General features: G+C 41.1%; 1 long non-coding RNA gene across 1 annotated transcript; it reads left to right on the top strand.

Moving 5' to 3' along the window:
* The first annotated feature begins 1,583 nt into the window (after nt 1-1,583).
* LOC133977240 (uncharacterized) lies at nt 1,584-6,150 on the top strand. The gene is made up of 2 exons (XR_009924965.1): nt 1,584-1,773; nt 3,004-6,150. It is a non-coding gene; the product is annotated as an uncharacterized LOC133977240 (long non-coding RNA).
* Nucleotides 6,151-11,160: the final 5,010 nt, after the last annotated feature.

Genomic DNA, 11,160 nt, shown 5'->3' with positions numbered 1-11,160 from the left:
GTGTGTGTGTGTGTGTGACTGTGTGTGTATGTGACTGTGTGTGTGTGTGTGTGTGTGTGTGTGTGTGTGTGTGTGTGTGTGTGTGTGTGTGTATGTGACTGTGTGTGTGTGTGTGTGTGTGACTGTGTGTGTGTGTGACTGTGTGTGTGTGTGTGTGTGACTGTGTGTGTGTGTGTGTGTGTGTGTGTGTGTTATAAAGTGTTTAGTAATAAAATTGTGTCATTTACAGCGGAGCTCCATTAAAATCAGCACTGATAAACATCCTCCTCTCCTCTGCAGTTTCCTCTTCTCTTCTTTCCCATTTCTTTCTCTTCCCTGTCTCCTCCTCTTGTCTCCTTTGTTTCCTCCTCTTTTCTCTTTTCTCCTTTCTTCCTCTCACATCCTCTCGTTTCCTCTCCTTTCCCATTTCCTTCTCTTCTCTACTTCCCTGTCTCATCCTTCGTTTCCTCCTATTTTCTCTTTTCATTTTTCTTATTTTGTTTCTTCTCCTTTTCAGTCATCTCCTCTTCCCTCCTTTCTTCCTCACTTCCTCTCCTTCCCTGTCTCCTCCTCTCGTCTCCTTTGTTCCCTCCTCTTCTCTCCTTTCTTGTTTCTTCTTCTTTTGTTTCCTCTTGTCTCTTCCTCTCTTCTGTCCTCCCTCGTCTCATTTGTTTCCTCTTCTTAGTTTCCTCCTCCCATCTCTCTCTCTTCTCTCCTTTCCTGTATCCTTCTCTTCTGTCCTTCCTCCTCTCCTCTCTTCCAGTCTCAGTGTGAAGAACATCCTCAGTATTTTTCCTCTGTGTGTTTATAACTCAGCAGGTTTGTAACGTCCCTTCAGTGTCGCTGCTGTTTCAGCAGCAGCTCCGTCCACAGCTGAGTGTTTATAGATTCATCTGCAGATTATCATCATTATTAATTACTATTGATATATTTAGTTACTGAGAGTTTCTTCTTTTGTTTTTTAAGGTTTAGAGCATTCATAGAGTATTCAGTTAAAATTCAGTGAGGTTCAGTTAGTGAAAATGTCCAGAACATCATAATGTCCGTGTTATATTTCAGGACCTTGAAGTAGCATCGTTACATCAGCATCTGTGTCTAGTGGCGAGATTATAAACTGTCACATAAATACAGTAGACACAGTCTCTCCTCTTTTCTCCATGTGTCTGAATGCAGCGATCTGATTGGCTGATTAGTTCTTCTTAGTTCTTTATGCTCATTGGTCTGTGTGAGTTTCTGAGGGTGGCTCCACTTTTACCGTAATATCTGGAGAAGCTGCACCTGTTAAAATAGAAAAACACTCAAAATTTAACAATCCTCAATATTTCATCAGTTAGAGGCTAGATGATAAAAAAAACTAAGGCGTTTGCAGTTTTTTGGACCCTGTGTGTGTGTGTGTGTGTGTGTGTGTGTGTGTGTGTGTGTATGTGTGTTAAATGTTTATCTGGTGGCCGAAGACTCTTTAAAAGGTCTCCGAGAGGCTGTAAAAGCTCTTTCGACAGCGTTAAAGTGAACGAGCCGACACTTTAATCTGCTCTCAGAGGAAATCACCAAAAAAAGTGTTGTTTTATTGATCGGACGCTTTTTGTTTTCCTTTCTTCAGACGTGTCGGGCAGCGCGGTCGGAGGTCACGGAGGCTCTCAGGGTGAAGGAGGAAGAGGAGGAGGAGGAGGAGGAGGTCTGGGCTCCGTCCTCAGAGATCTGGTGAAGCCGGGAGACGAGAACCTGAGAGAGATGAACAAGAAGCTGCAGAACATGTTGGAGGAACAGCTGACCAAGAACATGCACCTGCAGAAGGTAAACGCACACAATACACACAATGTACACAATATACACAATATACACACACAATATACACAATATACACAATATACACACAATACACAATACACACAATATACACAATACACACAATATACACACACAGTATACACACAATACACACAATACACAACACACAATACACACAATACACACAATATACACAATATACACAATATACACACACAATGTACACAATGTACACAATATACACAATATACACACACAATATACACAATATACACAATATACACAATATACACACATATATACACAATATACACAATATACACACATATATACACAATACACACAATATACACAATATACACAATATACACACACAATGTACACAATATACACAATATACACAATATACACAATATACACAATATACACACATATATACACAATATACACAATACACACACAATACACACAATATACACAATATACACACCACATATATACACAATATACACAATACACACACACAATACACACAATATACACAATACACACAATATACACAATATACACACACAATACACACAATATACACAATATACACACAATATACACACACAGTATACACACAATACACAATACACACACAATATACACAATATACACAATATACACACAATATACACACACAGTATACACACAATACACAATACACACACAATATACACAATATACACAATATACACACACAATATACACAATACACACAATATACACAATATACACACACAATACACACAATATACACAATATACACACACAATGCACAGTCATACTTCTGTGTAAGCATGGATTTAAAACTACTACAAAAAGTACCACTACTACTACTACTACTCCATAAAGTACTACTACTACTACTACTACTACTACTACTACTCCATAAAGTACTACTACTACTACTCCATAAAGTACTACTACTACTACTACTACTACTACTCCATAAAGTACTACTACTACTACTACTACTACTACTACTCCATAAAGTACTACTACTACTACTACTACTACTACTACTCCATAAAGTACTACTACTACTACTACTCCATAAAGTACTACTACTACTACTCCATGAAGTACTACTACTACTACTCCATGAAGTACTACTACTACTACTCCATGAAGTACTAGTACTACCATTTATAGTATTCTTCCATCACTTCTCTCTTTGTCTCTCTGCAGGATTTGGAGGTTTTGTCCCAGGAATTAGTCCGTCTCAGTAAAGAGAACACTCCTGCTGGCGCTGGGTCAGGATGAGACTATCACCTGGCTCTAACTCACCCCCCCCCCCCCCCCCCCCTCCATAACAACTATCATTCACCTCAACTGGAAGATGGTGGGGAGGGGTTGGGCTCAGACTAACACCTGGAACCAACTTCTCTTGCTTTCCCCATTCCTTAAAAATCCCTGACCTCAGACCTGCTGCGGGCCTCCGACTACACACTGGAACTTTTTCCATCTTTCATTTCTCCAGTTACAGGATGGAGGGAATGGAAACGTTTGGAAGGGTTGGGGCTCAGCTCATTATACTGTTGCTATTGAATGTACTGTAATTAGACTGCACCACTCAGTTTAGTTCTATCTGTTGGGTCCAGTCTACGACCTGGCACACACACACACACACACACACACACACACACACACACACAGACACAGACAGACACAGACACACAGTTTTAACAGGACTGTAAATTTTTGCTTTCAGTTGTAATGTGTCTGTCAGTGAGGGGTCCTGTCTATGTTCTGGATCTCCTCTGCTATTTCTACATGAACTGACTCATCGGTTTCTATGTGCTGGGATCTGGCTACTTCCTGGACTGCCTCTCTGCAATATGATCTCATCCATCAGTCGGTACCCGAGGGCTGTGACTATGTCCTGGAGTCTCTCTCTCTGCTTCTATCTGTAATCGTAACTGAACTTCTCATTCTTCACCTCAGCGGCGCATTGTGTTTGTTTCTTCAGCTTTCGACCGCGTGTTCACGGCCTTCATCGGGGAGCGGTTTGCTCGGTTGTCATGGAGACGGTTTAGTTGTTATCAGCTTATTTAAACACGCAGATTTCAGCTCTGATAACTGAGCAAACGCCCGTTTATAAAGGCCGTGAGATGTGGCTGAAAGCTCTGAACAACAAAAAACAAGTGAACCTTTCTGCTCGTCGGCATGTGACTACTTCCTGGACTACATCAGGTTTCCATTAAAAGTTTCAGTTTCATTTTTACGTCTTTAAAAAAAACAAAGAAACTGCAGCACGAGTTAAAAGTTAGAAGCATGTTAACGTCTTTATCAACAGCTTCAATTAGTTCTACTTTTTATCTCCGTTTAAATCACGTCTTTAAAAAAAAAAAAACTACGTTACCCATGAGCCTTTGCAGAAGAGAACTGAGACATCTCAAACAACTCTGTTAGAATTGAATCTGTCGGGCCGTGTCTACGTCCTGGATCGTAAAAACCTACTGTACTCATGATAACAGATAACTGATTGTGTCGGGCCGTGTCTACGTCCTGGATTATCACAGTTTTTCTTTGTCTTACATGTTTGAATTAAACCTTCTGTGTCTTTCTTTACGCGGCTGCTTTTGCATCTTTTTCTTCTTCTATCTTCTATTTATTAACGCTCGAACACTCTGGGATGCAAAATGGCTCAACAACAACAAACATGCAGCTGAAATTAAAACATGAAAAGCTTATAAAAAATATGCAATATCGCAAATAATAAAAAGCTTTAATTGGATTATTTAAAACATTAACGAAGCAAATGTGCAGTTTTTGCTTGTTGGGATTAATGTTTCAAGTGTAAGAACATAAACAACTGATAAAAAATAAATATATTAGAAATGTAAACAAGCTTTCGTTGTGACTTTTAGGGATTTCTGCACCATTTGGCATCTCTGGTGTTTAACCTGTGATACAAAAAAACAAGCTGAAGAAGAACTAACCGTGTCTCTGCTTTATGTGTTTATTGTTATTTTAAATATCTTTGCACTGTTTTGTTTTTGTTTTGGTAACTTTTAATATTTTGCTTTCATGTAATCGGGACTCCAAATGGTGCAACGAGAAGAAGTGAAACTAAAAAAAAACACATATCTGATTCATTTTGGTTATTTTATTTTGAAACAGGAAATGACACGACAGGAAATGACGCGACTTCCTGTCTGGTTTGCCTTCGTTTTTTTGGACTCATTTGTCTTGTTTTTGTTCGTGTTGTTTTGGTTTTTTTGGGCCCTGACTACGTCCTGGGTTAGATTTAGACATCTCGCTACAGGCAGCTTCTTCTGACCGGGCTCTGACTACTTCCTGGATTCTGTACATTTTATTCCTTTGCTTTAGTTTAAAACGCTGCAGGAAAATTAATCGTCGTTAAAACTTTAAAATCAAACTCGACTTGTTCTCAGTGCAGCATTAAAATTTATAGATATAATAAATAAATATATATGTGAGCTTGAGATTCATTAACCCTCCTGTCGTCCTCCTGGGTCAAATTGACCCCGTCTCCTTTGACTGTTCCTTCCTTCCTTCTTCTTTCTTTAATATTTCCTTTGTTCTTCCCCTCCTTCCCTCTTTCTTTGCTCCTTCCTCCTTGCATACTTCTTTCTTTCCTTCCTTCCCTCCTTACTCCTTTCTTTCCTTCCTTCCTTCCTTCCTTCCTCCTTTCCTTCCTCCCTTCTTTCCTTACTTCCTTCCTCTTTTCCTCCTTACTCCTTTCCTTCCTCCCTCCCTTACTTCTCTCCTTCCTCCTTTCCTCCCTCCCTCCTTACGCCCTTCCTACCTTCCTTTCCTCTTTTCCTTCCTCTTTTCCTCCTGACTCCTTTCCTTCCTCCTTACTCTTTTCCTTTCTCCCTCCCTCCCTCCCTCCCTCCGTCCTTACTCCTTTCCTTCCTCCCTTACTTCTCTCCTTACTTCCTTCCTCTTTTCCTTCTTACTCCTTTCCTTCCTTCCTTCCTTCCTCCTTACTCCTTTCCTTCCTCCAACCCTCCCTCCTTACTCCTTCTCTCTTTACTTCCTTACTCATTCTCTCCTTCCTCCCTTCCTTCCTCCCTCCCTTCCTTGACCTGAGGACAACAGGAGGGTTAAGCAGATATTATAATAATCTCTCTGCACTGAGAACAGATCTTCTCCTCTCTTCAGAGTCGGACCGAGCGGGACGTGTCTATGTGCTGGGCTGCAGAGTTTTGTTTGTAATGTTTAAATCTGTATATATATATATTTACGCTGTGATACGACTTTAACTGTATGAAGAATCAACTGATCTATTTATGAGACTTTAACGATGATCGTGACGCTAATTATTGTAACTGATGAAAAAATATGATAAAAAAAATTCTGTCTGGAGTCTCGAGAGTGTTTGTGGTTTTTATCTGAGTTTCATTTATGATGTTAAAGGAGAAATCAGTGTTTGAAGTAATCAGAGTTAAAGTTTAATTAAAATCATTATTTAACCTTCCTGTCGTCCTCCCGGGTCAAATTGACCCCGTCTGTTTTGACTGTTCCTTCCTTCCTTCCTTCTGTCCTTCCTTCCTCCCTGCCTCCTTCTTTCCTTCCTTCCTTTCTTTCCTTCCTTCCTTCCTTCCTTCCTTCCTCCCTTCCTTCCTTCCATCTGTCCTTACTCCCTTCCTTCTTTCCTTCCTCCATCCCCCTTTCTTCCTTCCTTCTGTCCTTCCTTCCTCCCTCCCTCCTTCTTTCCTTCCCTCCTCCCTTCCTTCCTTCTTTCCTTCCTTCCTTCTTTCCTCCCCCCTACCTTCCTCCTTTCCTCTGTGCTTCTTTCCTTCCTCCCTCCCTCCCTCCTACCTTCCTTCCTTCCTTCTTTCCTCTGTCCTTCCCTACTTCCTTTCATTCCTTCCTTCCTCCTTCCTTCCCTCTTTCCTTCCTCCTTCCTTTCCTTCCTTCTTTCTTCCTTCCTTCCTTTCCTTCTTTCCTTCCTTCCTTCTTTCCTTCCTTCCTTCCCTCTTTCCTTCCTTCTTCCTCCCTTACATCCTACCTTGACTCGAGGACAACAGGAGGGTTAAAAACATTCTTTATGTCTAGAAATCCTCATAACTACTATCTTATTAAAACTATTAACTATTCATTTCACTAAAACACATGTCAATAGATACAGAGATAATCTGACCCAGAACATTTGTAGCATCTATACAAAATATAAAATTTTAAAATATTTTCATTTTTGTGGATTTTGGGCCACTTTAGATCATCAAATTTCAGAATAAAAGAACATTTAGGATGTTTTTACAGCTCTAATAAGAAAAAAATGGGTTAAATTAAACTGGACATTATGTTAGGGTTAAAATATTTTCATTTTTGTGCATTTTGGGCCACTTTAGATCACTTTAAGTCATCAAATCCCAGAGTTAAAGAACATTTAGGCTGATTATACAGCTGTCAAATGTAAAAAAAATGGGTTAAATTTGACCCTAAATCGTATTTAAGGGTTAAAATATCTTATTAAAACTATTAACTATTCATTTCACTAAAACACATATCAATAAATACGGCTCAAATCTGACCCAGAACAGCCTCAATAAACAAACATTAGTAGCATCTAAACAAAAATATAACATTTAAAATTGTTTCATTTTGGTGCATTTTGGGTCAAATTTCACAACAAAAGACATGCGTGGTGTTTTAACAGCTGTGAACTTTGACCTGAACAACGACTGAGTGAAAACAGGGTTTAATTTTAGTTTGGTGATCAGAGTCTGATCTGTTTCTATCAGCAACCATCACAGCAGACAGCAGCTTCTCACTCAGGTTTCTTCATGTTAAAGTACGATAGTTCAGCTCTAGTAGCCGAGAGATGGAAGAGAGAAGAAGAGAGAAACTTCACTTTGTGTTTCAGGCTCTACTTCAACACGAGGTGGAGGTGGTTTACAGAACCTTAGAGCGCCTCCTAGTGGCTGAAACCAGAATACTAGACTCATAGATGTATTATAAGAGCTGAAACTGGACCAAAATCAGTCAATTCAGTCCAATAAGAATCAATTTCTTAACCCTCCTGTTGTCCTCAAGTCAAGGAAGGAAGGGAGGAAGAAGGAAGGAAAGGAGGGAGGAAGGAAGGGAAAGAAGGAAGGGAGGGAGGGAGGGAGGGAATAAGAAGGAAGGAAAGGAGGGAGGAAGAAGGAAGGAAGGTAGGTAGGAGGGAGGGAGGAAGAAGGAAGGAAGGTAGGTAGGAGGGAGGGAGGAAAGAAGGAAGGAGGGAGGGAGGGAAAAAGGAAAAGAGGAAGGGAGGAAGGAAGGACAGAGGAAAAAGGGAGGGAGGAACGTAGGGGGAGGAAAGAAAGAGAGAAGGAGGGAGGAAGGAAGGAAGGAAGGAAAGAAGAAAGGGGGATGGAGGAAGGAAAGAAGGAAGGGAGGAAAGAAAGAAAGAGGGAGGAAGGAAGGAAGGAAGGAAGGAAGGAAGGAAGGAAAGAAGGAACAGTCAAAACAGACGGGGTCAGTTTGACCCGGGAGGACGACAGAAAGCTTAACCTCACACTTTGTCTCATTTCTGATCAACTAATGAATTAATCAACTTATTGTTGCAGCTGTAGATGTTTTATAAGATGATTCAGGACCTAAAACAGTCCTTTAAGAATTACTCATCTGGCTCAAACACCAAAGTAGTTTCTAGTTATTCGGCTCCGCTGCACATGCTCAGTAGTGTTCCTCTACTCGGCCCACAGACTTTACATTATGATGACGTCATAGGTTTTTAAATCTTCTTTTACAAATATAAAACCTCCATGGATCAACAGTTCAGAACATAAAGAGTCATAATTGATCCTGTCAGCAGTTTAACAGACGTCTCTTTTATAATGGAGACAATGCTGTTTGGGCTGCAGGGGGATTTTTTTAAAGGTGTAATACCGCGAGTGACCACTAGCTGAGTGGTGGCGCCCTTTCAGCTCTTATTATAACCATCATGACTATAAAACGGGTTCAGTTACTCGACGGTTGGCCCCTTAAATTTTGATGAAACGAGTGAAAAATACCTGCTGTGTGATTTACTGGTCAGATAAATGTGGACTGAGGGTCTAAAATGCAACACTTATGATATTTTTAAAACGTAATCTTTGCAAACATAACAATATATCATTATAGTAACAATATGCACAACATTCAAGTTGCTAAAAAGCTTTTTTAACCCTTTGTAGGTTTACTCAACCGTGTCGTAGACGTCACTTTGTTCAATCTGTTTAACCCAAACTTTTGGCATTTTGGTCGTTTAGTATTTAACCTTCCTGTTTTCCTCAGGTCAAGGAAGGACTGGAAGAAGGGAGGAAAGAAGGAAAGAAGGAGGGAAGGAAGGAAAGGAGTAAGGAGGGAGGGAGGACAGGAGGAAGGAAGGAAGGAAGGAAGGAAGGAAGGAAGGAAGGAAGGAAGGAAAGGAGTAAGGAGGGAGGGAGGGAGGACAGGAGGAAAGAAGGAAGGAAGGAAGAAAGGAAGGAAAGGAGTAAGGAAGGAAGGAAAGGAGTAAGGAGGGAGGGAGGAAGGAAGGAAGGAAGAGGAATAAGGAAGGAAGGAAAAGAGTAAGGAGGGAGGGAGGAAGGAAGGAAGGAAGGAAGGATGGAAGGAAGGAAGGAAAGGAGTAAGGAGGGAGGGAGGAAGGAAGGATGGAACAGTCAAAAGAGAGATGGGGTCAGTTTGACCCGGGAGGACCACAGGAGGGTTAAGTAGAGGTCCAATCTATGTTTCATGTTGTCGTTGCCCCAAAGAGGAAGGAGAAGCAAATACTTTTTTTATACCATTTTCTTGGTGTGATGTATAAAAGGTTTTATTATGAAGTTTAATTTGTGAACTTTCTGCTTTCACTTTCTGTGGCTGCGGCTCAGGAGGCAGAGCGAGTCGTCCGGTTTGATCCGGCTCCTCCAGTCCACGTTAATGTGTCTTTGCTAGGGTTGGGCAATTAATCGAAAAATAATCTAAACCGACATTTAGAAACTCTAATCGACTTAATGTTTCTCATGTCAATTAATCGTGGTGTTCACTGTTGTCATGACAGTAAAGGTTGCATATCTTTAATGAATTTGAAAACTTGTCTCCAGTGATCATTTTAACCCATAGACTGTATATAAGAAATGGACGCTACATCCGTGACGTCACCCATTGGTTTGTGGACTGCTGCTCGGAGGCCAATAGTATCGGATCTGAGCAGCGCCATCTTGAAAATTTCAGGTGCATGCTGGGAAATATAAAAACAAGGATTCTACTTATATGGGCATCAGGAGGAGCATGAGGCGCCCTCCTGAACCTGTGAACCAATCAACCTGTCAATCACCACGTAGCCACACCCTAATGCATACCCTGCTTTATCGTCACATATAAAATCAGGGAGGCCAAAATGTCCCAAATGAACATCATACTGCATTGAAGAAGGCTTTAAACTAGCGATTGAGACCATAAACACATTTTGAAAACGTTTACTGAGGTTAGAAATCAAGTGAGAAGTTGGGAATTCTCCATTGACTTGTATAGAGACGGAAGTCCTTTTGACACCAAAACCGTCGCCCCCTGGTGGCCTTTTGGTAGAATGCAGTTTTAAGTTACTTCCTGGTTGGCCTCATTTCAGAGGACCAGAACTCCCCCGCCTGGTTTAACCCAAACATGATCTTTACATAGTTCTGATCAAGTAAACTAGACATTAACCACAGCGTCACACCTTAAAACATCATTATCTTCACTCCCTAAAGATCCTCATGTGTGAAGGCAGCAGTGGAAAATACACACTAAAGAAACTCTGAAAGTACATCATTGTTCATCAAGGGAGGAGATAATCGTTCATTATCGTAATCCAGGTTAAAAGTTCAATTAATCGGGATTTTGATTTTTGCCATAATCGCCCAGCCCTAGTCCTTGGGTAAGATACTTAACCCCAAACTGCTCCCGTTGCTATGCCAACGGTGTATGAATGTGTATGAATGGTTAGTTTACTCCTGATGAGCAGGTGTGGAAGCTCCTGTCATCAGAGTATTAATGTGTGAATGAGATGTACAGTAATGTAAAAGAGCTTTAACCCTCCTGTCGTCCTCGAGTCTTTCCTTCCTTCTTTCCTCCCTCCTTCTTTCCTTCCTTCCTCCTCCCTCCTTCCTTCCTTCCTTCCTTACTTGCTTCCTTCCTCCCTCCTTCTCTCTTTCTTTCCTCCCCCCTGCCTTCCCCCTTCCTTCTTTCCTCTGTCCTTCTTTGCTTCCTTCCTCCCCTTTCCTTCTGTCCTTCCTTCCTCCCTCCCTCCTTCTTTCCTTCCCTCCTTCCTTCCTTCCTTCCTTCCTTACTTGCTTCCTTTCTCCCCCCCTCCTTCTCTCTTTCTTTCCTCCACCCTACCTTCACCCTTCCTTCTTTCCTCTGTCCTACTTTCCTTCCTTCCTCCCT

This window comes from Scomber scombrus, unplaced genomic scaffold (genome assembly GCF_963691925.1).
Source record: "Scomber scombrus unplaced genomic scaffold, fScoSco1.1 SCAFFOLD_114, whole genome shotgun sequence".
NCBI classification, from domain to species: Eukaryota; Metazoa; Chordata; class Actinopteri; order Scombriformes; family Scombridae; genus Scomber; species Scomber scombrus.
This window is presented reverse-complemented; position numbering and strand designations above follow the sequence as displayed.